The following is an 18,364-nucleotide window of genomic DNA, read 5'->3' as shown; positions in this document are numbered from 1 at the left end:
AAGGCAGAATGTTACTTCTTAATTACAAGGGAAGTGCTACAACTACCCCTCCACAAAAGTAAAAGACTCTGGAAAATGGGGAGCATGTGGGCTTAAGTGTGTTGAAAGGATTTTCACAGGTGCCAGGGCTCCAAGACAGTGTCACAGGAATTGATATGCCTCTTGCATTAATTGGTAGAATAGCACAGAGCTTTCACTGGATACTACCTGATTCATTGATAGGAGGGACACGGGAGTAATTGTAGACTTGTCAACAAGTCTGACACTATCACAGTGTTTTACAGTGTCCACAGTGGACAAAATAGAGTCTATTCTATATGGACTTCAGTGATTGAATGTTGAGTATAAACGTATTCCTATTAAAAGGTTTTCAGTGATCAGTGAAACACTGTTCAGACGTGGAGCTATCCCTAAATAATGCAGAATTTGATTTATCATGTAAATTTAATAGGTGTTTTCTTTCTTTCTGTGGCATTTGAAGAGAGATAGCATATCCTTATTCCTGAGCTGTTGAGTTTCATAATATTATTTCTTATCTTTGACTTGTGCCAAAAACAGTTAATATTTTCTTAATCTCACTGTGGAATAATTGTAGTTGAATACTATTTTAATATATCTATATCAAAATAAGAAATTCTATTGTGAAAATATGTTTAATGTAACTACTATTTCAATAATGAAAATGCATGATGAAATAGTATATCATTACAGTTGACTCTTAGAGATGCAAGTGAAATGCTTGCTATTTCTGCTGTTGAACAGCCGTGAGAAGAAAAGATTATGCACATGGAAAACTGTGGACGAGGAAGTCCTACCAGTATTTTTCTGCTATTAACACATTAAGTTGTGAGTAAAGATATCCCTATATGGCAGATGTCTGGAAGAGCTCAGGCAGAAAGGTCAGTGAGAATGCTCAGTGAGCTACAGTGCCTCCTTTCAAGCCTCACAACCCAAGTTTAATCGGGAGAATGTAATCGGGAAAATGGTGGGAGGAAAAATAGACTCCTGCAAGTTGTCCTGTAACCTCAAAACTTGTGTCTTGGCACACGTGCATCCTACACATACACACAATAAACAAATGCAAAAGGAAAGTAAGGAGATGAGGCAGGGGCTTGTCGTAGCAACTGTCAAAGTTGATTATATTTTTGCACCAGTTGTAAAGGCATGTCATCAGTTAAAATTTGAGACATCACACATATGTTATTTTTCCTTACCTTGAAGAACTTTTTGGAGGGAGGCAGATCCATTATCAATCATTCCTATAATGAAACATGACACTAATCTGTGAAGCTTATTGTGTCTAAGTTTTTAGGCATGTCTGTTTAAGAAACACGAGTTAAAAGAATTGTCTTAGTTTCTCTAAGACAAATTAGATATCTCAAGATTCATTATCTCTCAGCAAGTCCACAGATCTATGCAATAGTTTTGCACAGGGCTCACAGTTGACTCCTTGTGATGGGGAGAATCTGGAGCAAACACCTGTGACTGCTGTCTTCTCATGGTCTCCCCGTCTCCTGCCTTAGGTCCTGGTCAGCTTTTAGGAAGTTGGTCTTTCAGGAAAGGAGGAAGAGTGTCAGTGAGTACAATAGAATATAAAATGTCAGCAGTTCTTTCCTTATATCACCAAATCCTCCGAACCCAGAATTTTTAAGTAATCACTTAAAACTGGACTGAAATGATACCTGTCATGTTTTGTGACCATACAACCAATTTCTCTTTGGCAAGACAGGCGAAAAACTGCCTACACAAACTTTACATGCTGCGATTACATTACATTTTACTGTTCAAATTCTACTTTTACTGCTTTTTTTTTTATTTTACTGCTTTTTTTTATAAAAAGCAGAACACAGGATTCAGCTGAAAATCGACTACTTTTCCATATAAATATAAAAATTTCAATAGAGTATGATATTATAGCTTCCCATAATTCCTTACCAAATTTGGAATTTTGTTTCTTTTTTTTTTCACAAGAAGTAAACATACCTTTGTAAAAGAAAATTCCATGATACTGATTTATTTCAACATCAATGTTTCATTTGAATCATTTTCGACAAGTTAAGACTTTTTCTTTACTTCACATAACAGTGCATATTTAATCAAAAGTTGTTGTGATTGTATAGTTCATTTAAAAATGTAATGTAAGTGAAGGATTTATTTGACAAGAACTTTAAGTCTTTGAAGAAAGAAATTGAAGAGGATACCAGAAAATGGAAGGATCTCCCCTGCTCGTGGATTGGGAGGATCAACATAGTAAAAATGGCAATTCTACCAAAAGCAATCTATAGATTCAATGCAATCCCAATCAAGGTCCCATTAAAATTCTTCACAGAGATTGAGAGGACAATAATCAACTTTATATGGAAAAACAAGAAACCCAGGATAGCCAAAAAAATCCTATACAATAAAGGTACTTCTGGAGGCATTACCATCCCTGACTTCAAACTCTATTACAGAGCTACAGTATTGAAAACGGCTTGGTATTGGCATAAGAACAGAGAAGTTGACCAATGGAATCGTATAGAAGACCCGGATCTTAAACCACAAACCTATGAACACCTGATTTTTGATAAAGGAGCCAAAAGTACACAATGGAAAAAAAGAGGGCATCTTCAACAAATGGTGCTGGCATAACTGGATGTCAACCTGTAGAAGAATGAAAGTAGATCCATATCTATCACCATGCACAAAACTCAAGTCCAAATGGATTAAAGACCTCAATATTAATTTGAACACATTGAGATTGATAGAGGAGAAAGTGGGAAGTACTCTACAACAAATGGGCACAGGGAACCGTTTCCTATGCATAACCCCAGCTGCACAGACTTTAAGGGCAACATTGAATAAATGGGACCTCCTGAAGTTGAGCAGCTTCTGTAAAGCAAAGGACATTGTCACTAAGACACAAAGGCAGCCTACTGACTGGGAAAAGATCTTCACCAACCCTGCAACTGACAAAGGTCTGATCTCTAAAATATATAAGGAACTCAAGAGACTAGACGGTAAAATGCCAATTAACCCAATTAAAAAATGGGGCGATGAACTGAACAGAGAATTCTCAACAGAAGAAGTTCGAATGGCCAAAAGACACTTAAGGTCATGCTCAACCTCCCTAGCTATCAGGGAAATGCAAATCAAAACAACTTTGAGATATCATCTTACACCTGTCAGATTGGCTAAAATCCAAAACACCAATAATAACCTTTGCTGGAGAGGTTGTGGGGTAAGGGGCACACTCATCCATTGCTGGTGGGAATGCAAACTTGTGCAACCACTTTGGAAAGCAGTGTGGCGGTTTCTCAGGAAATTCGGGATCAACCTACCCCAGGACCCAGCAATTCCACTATTGGGAATCTACCCAAGAGATGCCCAATCATACAACAAAAGCATATGCTCATCTATGTTCATAGCAGCATTATTTGTAATAGCCAGATCCTGGAGACAGCCTAGATGCCCTTCAGTGGAAGAATGGATGAAGAAACTGTGGAATATATACATGCTAGAATACTACTCAGCGGTAAAAAACAATGACATCTTGAATTTTGCAGGCAAATGGATGGAAATAGAAAACACTATTCTGAGTGAGGTAACCCAGACCCATAAAGATGAACATGGGATGTACTCACTCATATTCGGTTTCTAGCCATGATTAAAGGACATCGAGCCTATAAGTTTGGGATCCTTGAGAAGATAATAAGAAGAACCTCCACCTGACGATAGATGAAGAAAATGACAGAGCCCCACCTTGGAGCACCGGACTGAGCTCCCAAGGTCCTGATGAGGAGCAGAAGGAGAGAGAACATGAGAAAGAAAGTCAGGACCGTGAGGGAACCTCCAGCTGGCGACAGATGGGGAAGGTGACTGAGCCCCACATTGGAGCACTGGACTGAGCTCCCAAGGTCCCGATGAGGAGCAGAAGGAGCGAGAACATGAGGGAGAAAGTCAGGAACGAGAGGGGTGCGTTCACTCATGGAGACGGTGGGACAGAACTAATGGGAGATCACCAACTCCAGTTGGAATGGGACTGATGGATCATGCGACCAAACCCGTCTCTCTGAGTGTGGCCAACAGTGGGGGCTGACTGAGAAGCAAAGGACAATGGCTCTGGGCTCTGATTGTTCTTCATGGACGGGCTCTGTGGGAGCCTTCTCAGCTTGGTCGATCACCTTCCTGGACCTGGGGGGAGTTGGGAGGACCTTGGTCTTAGCATAGAGTGGGGAACCCTGATGGCTCCTTGGCCTTGAGAGGGAGGGAGGGGAGGTATGGGTGGAGGGGAGGGGAGGGAAGGGGGAGAAGGAGGGGAGAGAAAGGGGAGAAGGAGGGGAGGGAGGGGGGAGGAGGAGGGAAGGAGATGGAAATTTTTAAATATAAAAAAAAATAAACCATGAGGAAAAAAAAATAAATAAATAAAAATGTAATGTATAATTAAGAAATATAGGTTAATAGAACATCTGTAATAGTCAAGTTTATAGTCATGTTAATTAGATTTTCTAGTTATATAGACATATATTTCAGTTAGATATGTATTCTTCAAATCTTTCAGAGACAGTCAGAATTTAGGACATTAAGAATTTAGGACTGTCCATGACAGTGAGACACATCTGCTCCTGACAGCACCAGCTACTCCAAAAGGAAGGTAGGCATGGAAAAGGCTCCTTATGGAGTGGGTTAGCCATTTGTGCAAGAAACTGCTCTTGCCTGGACTGCTGCATAAACTGGATATGAAGAACACACAAGGAAATGACTGCTGAACTTGCCTAAAGATGAGATGATCCTTCGGGGTTCCTGCTTCATGAAAGAGTCTGCCAGATATTCTGCAGGACTCAGAAGAAAGTGACTGAAAACTGCCAATGCAAGCACAACTGTCTTTGAAATTTCTTGCTTCATGGTGAAGTCTGCTGAATACTATGGGCCAGTAGGTGGATACCTCAATGGTACAGGAGAACTTTGGGTGACTTTCCAGGCAGTTAGATGTATCTGTCAATTCTAGAGTTTTGAAAGTTGCTTATAATGCACTTCCTGTTTACTTAGGAATATTATATACTGGAGTCTTTGATGGAGTTGAAGAATTTATAGTTATAGTTATAGTTTTTTATTAGTTATGATAAAAGATAAAATCAATATAAATATTGTAACTGTAATTCTTGTTTGATAACTGTTTTGTTGTATATAATTGTACTATGTTAAGGTTAAAGCCTTCCTTATTGTTTAAACAGAAAAGGGGAAATGGTGTAGGAGGTCCTTTTGTTTATGTATTGCTTTTATTGGTTAATGAAAAAAGAAACTGCCTTGGCCTTTTGATAAGGAAGAACTTAGGTAGACAGGGAAAACAGAACTGAATTCTGGGAGAAAGAAAGTAGAGTGAGAGAGAGCCACCATGGAGCTGCCAGAGTCAGACATGCTGAATCTTTCCCAGTAAACCACTGCCACATGGTGATATACAGATTAATAGAAATGAGTTAAATCAAGATGTGAGAGTTAGCATCATATGATATGCCACCATGGAGACCACCCACTCATTGTGACATCAACCCCTTCCTCCAATGTACTGATTTTAGAAACATCTGTGCTCTCTTCACCCTTCTGAAGGTCAGTATCAATAATCTCTTAAGTCTACAGAAAACTTTCTCGTGGACACAGAAATTACATCTCTCCCTAGGTTAGTTGAGGTCAATACAACCTAGACAGTGACCTGTAAGACTGAACATGAAGATCTTTCAACTGGTCTACACTTTGACAAGATAAGGGAACAGTGAATAAAGATTCAAATACCTATACCACAAAAACAAATACCCTTACCAATAAATAAAAGAAAAAGCTTGACTATATCTGCTTAGCTGTCTTAGCACAGTAAAAAAAAAAAAAACAAAATTGAAAAAAGGATAATATTTCTGCTCTGGAAATTAGAACCTGTACTATTTGTTCTCTGAAAATAAAAGAAAACAAAGCTTAGCTGTTACACATGGTGATGATTGGAAAGTAGCAATTGTAGACATGTTCAAGGAATTCTAAGATCATAAGAATAAAGACTGTAAAAGCATTGCTGAAGGAAAAATCAGGTTATGAGAGTATAATTTAATAACTAGAGAAATTACCAGGAATCCACAAGGATGACCCCAGCTAAAACCCTAAAACAATAGAGGAGAGGTAGCCCATTCTTGAATTGCCCTGTAGTCAGACTGATGATTATCTTAAATATCAGAGGATGGAGGCAGAGGCAGAGACCCACATCAGAGCACTGGAACAAGCTCCCAAAGTCCAGTTGAAGAGTGGAAGGAATGAAAATATGAGCAAAGAGGTTAAAACCATCATAAGTTCACCCATTGAAACAGTCTACACAAGCTAATGTGAGTTCACCAACTCCAGCCAGACTGGGAAGGAACAAGCATGGGACCAAATTAGTCCCTCTGAATGTGGTTGACAGTTGAATTGCTGGGAAAGACTAGGGGACCACTGGTAGTGACACCAGGATTTATCCCTACTGCATGTCCTGGCTTTTTGTAATCCTCTTCTCTTTGGTTGTATACTTGGCTCAGCCTAGATATAGTAGGGAGGGCCTTGGACCTTCCACAAAGAAATGTGGTTTACCCTCACTGAGGATTGGATGGGTGGGGTGGGAGGGTCTGTGGAAGGATTGGGAGAAGAAGGTGAGGGAGTGGGAACTTGGATTGGTATTTTTAAAAAAAATCTAATAAATTAAAAAGCAACCTCTAATGAAAAGCTAAATAAATAATCCATAAACAGAAAAAGTAATATTTTTTGTAACAGATGTAAATATGTGGAGGATTAGAGGAACAACTGAAATTTTAAAGGCAGAGAGGTAATTCTTATATTTATTTCCATAAAACTGGAAAAATATTTTTATAAAGAGGTGACTAACTTATCTTCAAATATTTATTTGAAATAAGTATATTTCTAAAATATAATATCCCAAAGTTAGCAGTTCAGTTTCCTTCTCTTTTCTTGTAGTAACTTTAAATATATTTTATTTAGTCATAATCGATCTTATAAAATTAGTCAATTCAATTTATTTATCTCTTTCTTAATACGTTTTATAGTTTTTTATATTTTAATGTTATCTCATTTCTTCCCTCAAGTATTAATTTTTGTCTTACTTCCATTAAATCATATTAGCTGTGATTTTTAAAAATAGTTATGGTGCCCATAGACTTGGGTGTTTGAAAGCTTGGCACTATCAGGTGGTTGTGGCCTTGTTGGAGGAAGCATGTCATGGTGGGGACAGACTTTGAAATTTTATATGCTTAAGCTATACTCAGTGTGAGACAATCTCTACTCTAGTTGCCTGAAGATCCAGATGTAGAACTCTTAGATCCTTCTCCAGCACCAAGTCTGCCTGCATGCTGACATATCCTACATGATGATGATGGACTAAAATCTCTGAAACTGTAAGCCAGTCCTAATTAAATGTTTTCCTTTATAAGAATTCCCATTGTCATGGTACTTCTTCATAGCAATAGAAACCTTAATGAAGACATTAGCTATAATTAAGTGAATTATATAATGTATGATTATTGCTTTCTTTATGCTTTTACCATTTGCTAATTAGCTTTTTAAAGCACTTTAAATGTTTATAGATGTGAGCTACTGAAATGTCTTTGTTTTTTATTTATTTCTTTGTTGGATGGTTCACTTGTACACATTTTATATTCTAAGCAAAGGAAAAGGATAATCTCTCTAAAGAAAGAAATATGGACAGTATATTTTCCAAGTACTTTATGTACATATGTAGAAATATTACAATGAAATTCAATATTTTGTATAATGAACATATAGTAACAAAACGTCAACAGGAAGGAAAATTTTATAGAACAATCTGTGCAATTATAGTCCAAATATTCTTTATCCATTGTCTTTTTATATCTGGTTAAGTTTGGGCTGACTTTGATAGGACACCTGTCTATTAGATTATCCCTTAGATAGTGGGAACAATATTATTTGGTACATAAACATTGATGAGCTCACACTCTGCCTCCCCCCCCACCCCGTGTTTACACTGTGTGTCTTTTAACTGCTCCTTCTCCCAGGCCTTTGCTGATCACAATGGAAAAAGAAATCACTGCATTCATCATTGACAATGGCTACGGCATGTGCAAAGCTAGCTTTGATTGTGATGACACCCCCATCAATCGTCAATTGCCCCCACACCAGGGCATCATGGTGGGCATGGGCCAGAAAGACTCTTACATGGGTGACGAGGCCCAGAGCAAGAGAGGTAGCCTGACCCTGAAGCAGCCCATCGAGCACGGCATTATTACCAACAGCGATAGCATCACACCTTCTACAATTAACCGCGTGTGACCCCTGAGAAGCACCCAGTGCTTCTGACCTAGGCCCTCCTGATACCCAAAGCTATTTGAGAGAAGATGATGCAGATAATGTTTGAAACCTTCAATACCCCAGCCATGTACATGGCCATTCAAGTGGTGCAGTCCTGGTATGCATCTGGGCACACTACCAGCATTATTATGGCCTCTGGTGATGGGGTCACACATACAGTGCCCATCTACAAGGGTTATGCCCTTGTCCACGCCATCTTGCATCTAGACTTGGCTAGCCCTGATCTGACAGACTACATCATGAAGATCCTGACTGATTGGGGCTACAGCTTCACCACCATGACTAAGAGGGAAATTGTGAGTGCATAACATAAGGAGTAGCTGTGTTGTGTTGCCCTGGATTTTGAGCAAGAAATGGACACTGTTGCATTATCATCCTCCTTGGAGAAGAGCTATGAGCTGCCTGATGGACAAGTGATCACTATCGGCAATGAGTGATTCCCATGTCCAGAGGCTCTCTCCCAGTCTTCCTTCCTGAGTATGGAGTCCTGTAGCATCCATGAGACCACCTTCAACTCCATCATGAAATGTGATGTGACATCTTCAAGGACCTGTATGCCAACATAGTGTTGTCAGGTGGTACCACTGTGTATCCAGGCATTGCTGACAGGATGCAGAAGGACATCACAGTCCTAGCACCCAGCACAATAAAGATTATGATCATTGCTCCCCTGAGCACAAGTACTCAGTTTTGATTGGTGGCTCCATTCTGGCTTCACTGTCCACCTTCCAGCAGATATGGATCAGCAGTCAGGAGTATGACAAGTCAGGCCCCTCCATTGTCCACCTAGACAGTGGACTTCTAGATGGACTGAGCAGGTGCCAGGCATCTGCTGCATGAGCTGTTCTGAAGTATCAATTTGCCCTGGCAAATGTGAACAATTCATGCTAGCCTCATGAAACTGGAGTAAGCCTTTGAAAAAAAAAATGTCCTTGAAGTTTGTATCCAATATCAGCACTGGATTGTGGAACTTGTTGCTGATTTTTGACCTTGTATTCAAGTAAACTGTTCCCTTGGTATATGTTTAATATCCTGTGCATACCTTGATTTAGTCCTTAGTCATGTTGCTCAGTCACTTGGTGGCTGGGGAGAGAGCATACTGTGGAAGAGAAATCCCCCAGCCGGGTGGATCTGTGTGAGCACCAAGCAGTCCCATAAGCAAACATCTGATCTTCCAATTAAGGTATTAAAATCAAGAAGGGCTTGAAGTGATATTCTCTGAGTTATTAAAGACAGAAGATACCGACCTAGACATATATATATATATTTGTATATATATACATATGTTTGTGTATATATATATATATATATATATATATATATATATATTCAGTCATACTAAAAGGTAACAGAAAAGCAGGACAATAGACGTGCTAACATGGTCACAAAGAAATCCTATGAGGACTCAATTCTACATAAAGAACTAAAGAAAAGTAAATAATGCTGAGAGTAGGAGAAACGGTCTTCCTCAGAGAAGATCATAGCAAGTGGTTATTCAATATCAAACAGCAAGCCTTGAAAACACAAGCAAGTAACACTATACAGACTGAGCAGATTGTACTTATATATTTAAGAATATATGTACACACATGACATACACACACATAAATTTCAAGATATATTACAGAGATATAGCAATAAAAAATAGTATGATAGTGGCAAAAAAAAAAAAAAAAAACCGCAAGCATATAGATCAATGGAATGAAATCAAAGATCCAAAACATGAGTTCATAAAATGTCAGTTATTTAATATTTGAGAAAGATGCCAAAATCACACACTGGAGAAAATATAGCATTTTCATTAAATAATGATAGGATGTCCACATGCAGAGGAACGAAATTAGACCGATATACAGAACCTTGCAAAAAAGCAAACTCTAAATAGATCAAAGACCTAAATATGAAATCTAAAATACCAGCATTATTGGAAAAATACACAGGCAGTACCTTAAAACTTACATGGCATAAAAAAAGATTTTTGAAGTGGACTCTGTGACTTAATAATTAAAGCAAAAAACTTACAGTGGTTTGTGCACAACTGAAGATGCAAGCAACTGGATGAATAGGAATCCCATATTATGGGAGAAAATCTTTCCCAGCCATGCATCTGATGTGGAGTTAGCATCCAAGTTCTGGGGGAAAAAAACTAAAGGAAGTAAACACACAAGAAAACACAGAGGGAAAAAACACAGAAAGACCCATTCTAAAAATTGGCCAGGAACCTGAATGGCCAATCATCAAAAAGAAAAAAAAAATGGTTAAGAAATTATCTCAGGTTTTTGTAGTATGTCCTATAATGATTCTCTGGATTTCCTCCTTGTCTATTCTTATGTCCCCATTTTTATTTCTGATTTTGTTAATCTGAATGTTCTCTTTCTGCCTTTGGACTCTTTTGGATAATGGTTTATTTTGTTGATTTTCTCAAAGGAGCCAGCTCTTTGTTTCATTGATTCTTTTGTTGTTGTTGTTGTTGTTGTTGTTGTTTTGAGACAGGGTTTCCCTGTAGTTTCTAGAGCCTGTCCTGGAACTAGCTCTTGTAGACCAGGCTGGCCTCGAACTCAGAGATCCGCCTGCCTCTGCCTCCCGAGTGCTGGGGTTAAAGGCGTGCACCACCACTGCCCAGCTGTTTCATTGATTCTTTAAATTGGTTTCTTTGTTTCTATTTTATTGATTTCAGCCCTCAATTTGATTATTTCCTGTCATCTACTCCTCCAGGGTGAGTCTGCTTCTATTTCTTCTAGAGCTTTCAGGTGTGCTGCTAAGTCACCAGTGTGAACTTTCTCCACTTTCTTTATATAGGCCATTAGATCTATGAACTTTCCTCTTGGCACTGCTTTCATAGTGTCTCATAGATGAGAATTCATTATGCCTTTATTTTCATTGAATTTTAAGAAGTTTTTAATTTCTATCTTTATTTCTTCCTTGACCCAGGGATGGTTCAAATGAACACTATTCAATTTCCATGAGTTTGTGGGCTTTCTGCAATTAGTGTTGTTGAATTTTAACTTTAAACCATGGTGATCCAATAAGATACAAAGGGTTATTCCATTTCTTATTTTTGTATCTGCTGAGGGTTGCTTTGTTACCGAATTTGCCATCAGTTTTAGAGATGGTTCCGTGAGGTTCTGAGAAGAAAGTGTGTTCTTTTATATTTGGGTGAAATGTTCTATAGGTGTGTGTTATGTCCATTTGAGTCATGACATCTGTTAGTTCTCTTATTTCTCTCTTAAGTTTCTATTTGATTGACCTGTCAGTTGGGGAGAGTGGGGTGTTGAGGTCTCCTATTTTTGTGTATGGGGTTTAATGTGTGATTAAATTTTAGTAATATTCTTTTTACACATGCGGGCGCCCTTGTATCTGGGGCAAAGATGTTCAGGATTGATAATGACATCTTGAAATTTGCATGCAAATGGACGGAACTAGAAAAACTTACCCTGAATGATTTAACCCAGACACAGAAAGATGAGCATGTTATGTGGATACTAGCTGTAAAGCAAAGGATAATGATCCTATAGTCCGTGACCCTTTAGAAGCTAAGTAACAAGGAGAACCCTAAGAAAAACCTATATAGATCCCCCTGGGAATTGGAAAACACACAATCTCCTGAGAAAATAGGTGGAGAAAGGATGGCAGAAGAGAAGGAGGAAGGGAGAAGGCAAAGGGGAGGAGAATTGGAGGGAATGGGATAGTCATGATGGTGAAGAGACAGAGAGAGAGAACAAGGAAAGAGATATCTTGATTGAGGGAGCCACAATGGGGCTAGCAAGAAATCTGGCCCTAGAGTAATTCCCAGGAATCCACTAAGACCCTAATAAATAGTGCAGAGGGTTCCTGAACTGGCCTTACCCTGTAGTCAGATTAATGACTATCTTAAATGTCCCCATATAACCTTCATCCAGCAACTGATGGAAGCAGAGGCAGAAAGCTACAATGGAGCACTGGCCTGAGCTTTCAAATTTCAGCTGAAAAGTGGGAGGAGACAGAGTATGAGCACAGAGTTCAATACCATGATGGGGACATCCACTGACATAGTTTACCTGAGCTAATGGGAGCTCACCACTCTAGCTGGACAGGGAAGGAACCAGCATAGAACGAAACTAGGCCCTCACAAGGTGTGTGACAATTGTAAGGCTGCAGGGTCACTGGCAATGGGACCAGAATTTATCCCTACTGCTTGTATTAACTTTTTGGAAACTATTCTCTTTGGATGGATACCTTACTCAGCCTAGATATAGGAGGGAGGGCCTGGTCCTTCCTCAAAGCAATGTGCCTTAGCTTCTCTAAGGATGGATGTGGAGTGGGTGGAGGAGAAAGTGAAGGGAACAGGAGAAGAGACAGGAGTGGGAAATGTGATTGGTATGTAAAACAAAAAAATAGTTTTTTAAATAAAATAAATTTTAAAAAGAGTCCCACAAAAACCAAGCTATACAACTGTCACATATATCAACAGTTCCACTGTTTCCTTGGTTGTTGGTTGAATCTCTTTGGTATCTTATGACCTCAGGTTAGTTGATTTCGCTGGTTTTCTTGTGATTTCTTGACCCTTCTGACTCCACAATCCTTCCTCCTTCTCTACCGCAGGATACCCCCAAGTGTTGTCTTATGATGGCTATAGGCCTGTGCATCTGTGAAGGAAACTTTTAACACACAAACCCCCATGTAGATTCTATATTCCACAGAGTACACATGCTCCTGTATTTAATCTTCACTGGAATAAGTAAAAGCAACATCCAACATATTAAAATCTTTACTTTCCAATGTCTATTAAAGTGATTGACAAGAGGCAGATGACCAAGGTGTATTTGAGCAAAGGAGTGGTTGTTTTGTGTGTATAACCTGCCATGACACAGCATAAGTTCAATGAGTAGGTTTCATTTTCTAGTCTTCTTTCCATAGATTCCAATTGAAAAGAACAGATAGAGATGCAAACTCAGGCTAGTGTCACAAGACTGCAGTAAATGACTGTAAGAAAAACTATGGGAAAAGATATGTGTTTATTTGTATATGCTTGTAATGGTACCAACAGATTTTGTGAAGATCATGGCTTCAAAGAGTAGCAGTAATTTTAACGCAATTAATAGAAGCAGCTAACTATTAAAGATTAAAGGCTGTCAAAAAAGAAAGTCTCAATAAACTCACAGTTCCTAGCAATTAGAAAAATGCAAATTCAAACAAATTTGAGGTTTTATTTTACCCCAATCAGAATAGCAAATATCAAAGTAGATGACAAAATGTAGAGAATCTATAAACTTATTTTTAAAAAAATAGAATTCTGTGTCTGCTGAAGGGGCAGGAATGACAAGCATATTTGCAACATGCAACACCAGTGTCATGTACCCTTGATTCACCTCCATTTTGCAGTACAGACAAGTTTGAATTTTTTTTGCAAGTAATAATTCCTGAATCATTTCCAGCGTTGGGACACGAATTAAGCATGAAATGCCCTGCAGACGAATAAAGTTTAAGAAAAATCAATACCTCTCGACTTATCATGTTCCAAGACTGAAATTTCGAAGTCGCAAGAGGAAAGGGAAAGTAAATACTTAAGAGGTTAAAAGTGTGAACCATAAAAATAAAATTAGTTATTACTACTATTTTATTCTTTGATCTCTTAGTGTCAACCTTCTCTTCAATATAAAATAATGAAACTGAGAAAATAGTAAATGAAAGTGTAAGAGGAACAATGTGGATGTTTTACATCTATTAGCACTCTACTGTGAGGATGGCAAAGTGATCATATTTTTCTTAATGGGAATACTGAGAAGAGTTTCTAAAAAAGCTAAGGTTATGAGGCTCAGAGAAGTTGAGGCAATGAAGAAAACTTTGTGGACAAACTTGTTATGAAGCTGACAATGGTTACATATTCACGTTTTGACAGGTACGTTTTTCTTTCACTATTGCTTTTATAAAAGACTTTCAGCAAATGAGTGTCTAGACCAATTATAGTATTCACCAATAGTGGAATACTATGGAGACATAAAATGTCATGAAACATTGCTATTTACTAAGATGGATGGACTTCCAAACAAGTAATTGAAGGAAGCCAGACACAAATGGTCCCATATCTTTGATTTCAATTAGAGGATAGGTCATGTCTCAGAGAAAGTACAGAGGGAAAGAATGCTACATGAATGTGAATTCCATTTTGAGTTGTGAAATACACTATTGTAAATTTACACTTTATAGTATTTTTATTTATTATTACAGTTGTGTGTATGTGTGTGTGCATGTGTGTGCATGTATAATTTACACATATTGATGCCCTACATGGATCAAGATATGAGCTCATAAATGCCAAATAAAGACAATATATTGTATGATTTTATGATGGTGTATAGTTTGTTAATATGATTACCTATCTTAAAATGACTCAGATGGGTTCCAAAGATCCAGTCCATGACCCATGCCATTCTGGCTGTTGGCTTGTCCTGGCAGTCTCTGTTACCAACTACAATAAACTTCCACTTCTCAGTGGAAGTCACACCAATCAGAAGAATTGTTCTTTTACCAGTACTTGCAAACTTTACCTGCTCGGGTGCATACTACATCAGGCACAAAAACAGGTGCAGACCACAACTAACAGAACAGAGACCCTGTGCTGTACCGAAGGCCAACCTATCCAACAAAGGGCCAGCGCCAAACTTGGACAGAGGTTCCATACTAGATAAGAGATCATGTTGGCCACCAGAATTCTAGGCCACAAAGATCAGAAAACAAAAGGGGAAACAGAACCACAGAACAAAACACCCATACAACAATGACAAACTCAGAAATCAGTACGTAAACCTAATCATCTCAAACTAGATGCCTAAACACTACTGTAAGAATACATGAAAAACATCTAGAGCAATATGACACTACAATAGCTGATGTTCTCTGATAGCAATATCTGAATATTCCAACACAGCTACAAAATGAGAGAGTGACCTTAAACAACTATATAAAGATGATAGAGATCCTTAAAAAGTAAATGAAGAACTCTCATCTGAAAACTGAGGAAAAGAAACCAAAATATTGGAGGAAATCAATAAATTGCTTAAGAAATGCCAAGAGAGCCAATAAATAATTCCAAAACAAACAAAAACACAAGGCGGTTACTATTCAAGACCAGAAAATCAAAATAGAAGCAATAATGAAAACACAGACTGGTGGCTATCAGAAAATAGAATATCCAGGTAAGCAAACAGGAACTAACAATGCAAGCATCACCAACAGAATGCAAGAGGTAAAATACAACAGAAGGAATAGATTTGTAGAACAAAGAAAATTTTAAATGTATAAAACTTTTAACAGTAAGAAACCAGAAAATCTTTGAAACCAAATTTAAGAAAAAGTACAGCAAAATAAAGAGAAGAATAGATTGAAATCAGGATCCATATTTCTGTTGAAATAAAGAAACACACCTCTACATCAAAGACAGACATTAGCTCTGAGTAAAGGACTAGAAAATATTTTTTTTTTATTTAAACAGATAGGATCAAGCTGGCATTGCTATCCTAATATCTAACAAAATAAACTTCAAATCAAAATTCACAAAAAGATAAGGGAAAGGACATTTTATGTACATTAAAGGAAAAATCCACCAGATACTGTCTCAATTAAGAACATCTATTCTCAAATGAAAGAGAAACCAATTTTATAAAAGACAACTGACTGAAGCTTAAATCACACATCAAACATCTCACATTAATAGCTGGAGACTTCACAGCACTCTACTCTCACCAATGAACACATTGTCCAGACAGAAAATAAACAGAGAAATAATGCAACTAACAGACATTATCATTCAAGGGAGCTAACAGGAATCTACAGAACATTTTACCAAACACAAAATAATACACTTTCTTCTCTGCACATCTTGGAATTCTCTCCAAATTGCCCATATAATCTACCACAAAGAAAGGCTCAGCAGCTTGAAGAAAATTTGAAATCACCACCTGTATCTTATCAGATCACCAGGAAGTAAAGCTGGAGTTCAATCAGAACACAAGCTACAGAAAGTCTATCAATTCATTGACATCGAACAACTCTCAAATGAAGTTCCACTGGGTCAAGGAGGAACTGAAGATAGAAATTAAAGACTTTTAGAATTCAACAAAAATGAATATACAACATCCCCAAACATATGTGACACAATGAAAGAAGAGTTAAAAGTTCATAGCACTCAGTGCTTCACAAAGAAATGGGAGAAATTTCATACTAGTCATTGAGCAACATCACTAGTAACGAAGCTCTAGATCACAAAGAAGCAAACGTACATAAGAAGAGTAGATGGTAGGTAATAGTAAATCTAAGTAAGGACTGAAATCCATAAAACAGAAGCAAGGAGAACAATGCAAAGAATCAATGAAGCAAAGAGTTGTTTTTTTTTTTAGAAAATCAATAAGAGCAAAACCTTATCCAAACTTACAAAAGGTGGAGAGACTATGCAAATTAACAAAATCAAAACAAAAAGGGAGACATTACAACAGACACTTAGCAATTAAATCAAGTTCAGATAAACAATTTAAACAGAACTGTAAACCCTGATTTAATAGAAGCAGTCATTAAATGTCTCCCAGCCAAGTAGAGTACAGGCCCAGGTGGTATCAAGTCAGATTTCTACCAGTCATTTAAATAAGAGAAAATACTAATACTTCTCAAATTATTCCACAAAATAGAAATAAAAGGAAATTTGCCAAATTCACCATCACCCTGATACCCAAAATATTCGACAATGAAAGAATATTGTAGAACAATTTCCCCCCATTGATATAGATGCAAAAATATTCATTAAAATCCTCACAATCTAAAGCCAGGAACATATCAAAAAGATCATCAAAGAAAATCAAGTAGACTTCACTTCAGAGATGCTGGTTCAACATTTGAAAATTTATCAAGGTAATACACTGTATAAACAAGTATGAGAAAGACCTGTCTGAGAACTTCAAGTCTTTGAAGGAAGAAATTGGAGAATATATCAGAAGATGGAAAGATTTCCCATGCTCATGTATCAGTAGGATCAAATTAGTAAAAATGCCCATCATTCCAAAAGCAATCTACAGGTTCAATGCAATCCCCATCAAAACTTCAACACAATTCTTTATAGACCATAATAGAAAACTGCTTAACTTCAAAACGATATAAAACATAACAAAACAGACAAAACAAAATAAATGGATAGCTATAACAGTCCTCTCTAAATATTAACTTCAGGAGGTATCACCATCTTTGATTTCAAGCTCTACTACAGAGCATTTGTATTAAGCTGAATGACATTGTCATAAAAAACAGACAGGTTAGTACAGAATCAAAGAATTGAGGATGCAAAAGTAAATCCACACATTTATGGATGCAAAAGTAAATCCACACATTTATGGATGCCTGATTTTTAACAAGGAACCCAAAATGATACAATGGAAAAAAAGAAAGCATCTTCAACAGATGGTGCTGGTCTAGCTGCATATTGGCATGGAGAAGAATGCAAATATATGTATATCTACCATCCTGCACCTAACTCAAGTCCAAGTGGATCACAGATCTAAATATAAAACCAGATCTGAACCCAATGAGAGAGAAATTAAGGAATAGCCTTGAATGCATTGCTGCAGGAGATAACTTCCTGAATAGAATACCAGTAGCACAGACACTAAGATCAATAATAAATACAATGAAACCAAACCATCCAATTAAAAATTGGGTACATAAACAGAGAATTTTCAATAGAGGAATATCAAATGGTTTAGAAACTTTTAAAAGAATGTTCAACATCTTTAGCCATCAGGGGATTGCAAATCAAAATGAACGAGACTTCGTTTTACATCTACAGAATGGCTAAAATGAAAAAAATATAAATTACAACTTATGCTGAAGAATATATGGAACAAGGAGAATATTCCTCCATTGCTGGTTGGAGTGTAAACTTGTACAGTCACTTTGGAAAGCAATGACTCAATCTACCTTAAGACCCAGCTATAATGCTCTTGAGCTTATACCCAAAGGATACTCAACCACACCACAAGGACACTTG

The 18,364-nt window shown here is 37.5% G+C and overlaps 1 pseudogene; it reads left to right on the top strand.

Moving 5' to 3' along the window:
* Nucleotides 1-8,058: 8,058 nt before the first annotated feature.
* Nucleotides 8,059-9,195, top strand: LOC119819713 (annotated as a pseudogene).
* Nucleotides 9,196-18,364: the final 9,169 nt, after the last annotated feature.

The sequence above is a fragment of the Arvicola amphibius genome, chromosome 7, assembly GCF_903992535.2.
Source record: "Arvicola amphibius chromosome 7, mArvAmp1.2, whole genome shotgun sequence".
Lineage (NCBI taxonomy): Eukaryota > Metazoa > Chordata > Mammalia > Rodentia > Cricetidae > Arvicola > Arvicola amphibius.
Note: the sequence above shows the minus strand (reverse complement) of the source record. Positions and strands in the feature narration are given on the sequence as shown.